Below are 3,036 nucleotides of genomic sequence, written 5' to 3'. Positions count from 1 at the left end.
AACTTAATTTCTGAACTTATCATAGTTGCCAACATCTTAAAAAAAATTTTAGGGACACTTTTTTGGCTGTAGTCGGAGTCGAATTATAATTAGGGGGCAGGGCATGCGTTTGTAGTCATGGCAGCCGAAAAATGGGGGTTGTTTACGCGAAATAGTGGGCGTGGCTTAAATGGGCATGGCTCAAAGGGGTGTGGTTAGAGTCTGAGATGAATGAGGGATGGAGAGGGAAAGGGGGAAAGGGGGGATGGAGGGACAGCAGCCCCAGATCCTACACCACATTAGAAATATGTGTATTCCAGAGTTTAACAATCAGCAGATAAAGATACTCCAAACACCTGGTGTTAGCGCTTCAATCATCCCAGGACTATGGTTGCTATGGTGTCAGCATGATTGAAGCGCATTATTTCTATTACTACATTGTAATATAGAATGAAAGCATTCAACTCACCATAATGTAGAATCAGTGGGTCCCCTGAGTGTGTCACCTGCCACCAGATGCCATCAGGTGCCCCCAGCAGAGTCCGTCCTTACATCAGGTGCCCCCAGCAGAGTCCGTCCTTACATCAGGTGCCCCCCAGCAGAGTTCGTCCTTGCATCAGGTGCCCCCAGCAGTGGAGCCCCTCCTCAAATCAGATGTCCCGAGCAGAGTCTGTCCTTACATCAGGTGTCTCCAGCAGCGGAGCCCCTTCTTACATCTGGTGTTCCCCAGCAGCGGAACCCCTTCTTACATCTGGTGTTCCCAGCAGTGGAGCCCCTTCTTACATCAGGTGTCCCCGGCAGTGGAGCCCCTTCTTACATCAGGTGTCCCCAGCAGCGGAGCCCCTTCTTATATCTGGTGTCCCCAGCAGCAGAGCCCGTTCATACATCTGGTGTCCCCAGCAGCAGAGCCCCTCCTTATATCAGGTGTGCCCAGGCAGTGGAGTCCCTCCTTTACATCTGGGTCCCCAGTGCAGCAGAGCCCTCCTTTACATCTGTGTTGTGCAGCAGAGCACTCCTTTACATCCGTGTACCCAGTGCAGCAGAGCCCTCCTTTAAATCTGTGTTGTGCAGCAGAGTCCGTCCTTACATCAGGTGCCCCCAGCAGAGTCCGTCCTTACATCAGGTGCCCCCCAGCAGAGTTCGTCCTTGCATCAGGTGCCCCCAGCAGTGGAGCCCCTCCTCAAATCAGATGTCCCGAGCAGAGTCTGTCCTTACATCAGGTGTCTCCAGCAGCGGAGCCCCTTCTTACATCTGGTGTTCCCCAGCAGCGGAGCCCCTTCTTACATCTGGTGTCCCCAGCAGTGGAGCCCCTTCTTACATCAGGTGTCCCCAGCAGCGGAGCCCCTTCTTACATCAGGTGTCCCCAGCAGCGGAGCCCCTTCTTACACCAGGTGTCTCCAGCAGCGGAGCCCCTTCTTATATCTGGTGTCCCCAGCAGCAGAGCCCATTCATACATCTGGTGTCCCCAGCAGCACAGCCCCTCCTTATATCAGGTGTGCCCAGGCAGTGGAGTCCTTCCTTTACATCTGGGTCCCCAGTGCAGCAGAGCCCTCCTTTACATCTGTGTTGTGCAGCAGAGCCCTCCTTTACATCCGTGTACCCAGTGCAGCAGAGCCCTCCTTTAAATCTGTGTTGTGCAGTAGAGCCCTCCTTTACATCCGTGTACCCAGTGCAGCAGAGCCCCCCTTTAAATCTGTGTTGTGCAGTAGAGCCCTCCTTTAGATCTGTGTCCCCAGTGCAGCAGAGCCCTCCTTTACATCCGTGCCCTCAGTGCAGCAAAGCCCTCTTTTACATCCGTGTCCCCAGTGCAGCAGAGCCCTCCTTTACATCCGTGTCCCCAGTGCAGCAGTGCCCTCCTTTACATCCGTGTCCCCAGTGCAACAGAGCCCCCCTTTACATCTGTGTTGTGCAGCAGAGCCCTCTTTTACATCTGTGTTGTGCAGCAGAGCCCCCCTTTACATCTGTGTTGTGCAGCAGAGCCCTCCTTTACATTTGTGTTCCCAGTGCAGCAGAGCTGTCCTTTACATCCGTGTCCCCAGTGCAACAGAGCCCTCCTTTACATCTGTGTTGTGCAGCAGAGCCCTCCTTTAAATCCGTGTCCCCAGTGCAGCAGAGCCCTCCTTTACATCTGTGTTGTGCAGCAGAGCCCTCCTTTACATCTGTGTACCCAGTGCAGCAGAGCCCTCCTTTACATCTGTGTCCCCAGTGCAGCAAAGCCCTCTTTCACATCTGTGTCCCCAGTGCAGCAGAGCCCTTCTTGTCCCCAGCAGCAGCGATCATCTCCTTCATGTGCAGCGGCAGCTACATAGTTCCCGGCTTCCACGTGTGTTCAGTGGAGAGAGGAGGGGCCTCCGATCGATCTGTGCAGCCAATAGGCTTCCGTGTACAAGAGAATACACTGAAGAGAGAAGACTATTGGCTGCCCCTCCTCCTTCCACTGAACACAAGGGGAAATGTACTGGCAGAGGCGACGACTGACATTTTTTGTAGCCCGTCGGCCGTTTTTTCCCTAAAACATTCATGATTTTCCAGGGACAAAAGCAAAATCCTGGGAAATTAATCGGGAGGGTCCCAAAATCGGGATTGTCTCAGGAAAATCGGGACCTGTTGGCAAGTATGACTTATTTGTTTTAGTCTCTTTGTATGTGTGGATTGCATGGGTTGTTACCGACAAGTGGTGAAAATGTCATGTCAAGAGCACCTTTAGAAATATATTTACGTGTTCAATACTTATTTTGTCTGCTGTATATTATTTATTCTTAGTCATTCATAAAGGGCCAACATTTTTTTAATTCAATACTTTACAGAAAACACAAAAATATTAACAAATATTATTTGTCTCTGGATACAGAGGAACTTACAAGCAAATGCTCCCAGCATCATCACACATATGCACACAAAATAAAGTCAATGTACTATATATGTAAGCCATTTAACCTTTTCAAGGACATACAGAGGAACTAAGTATGCGCGAGTTTGGTGCTGGTATCTTTCAGCAAAGTCACTGTGAACTTTCACAGCAGCAAGTCCTAATGCAGAACATGTTAGGTATTAAAG

The sequence above is a fragment of the Aquarana catesbeiana genome, linkage group LG05 (assembly GCF_042186555.1).
Source record: "Aquarana catesbeiana isolate 2022-GZ linkage group LG05, ASM4218655v1, whole genome shotgun sequence".
NCBI lineage: Eukaryota > Metazoa > Chordata > Amphibia > Anura > Ranidae > Aquarana > Aquarana catesbeiana.
Note: the sequence above shows the minus strand (reverse complement) of the source record.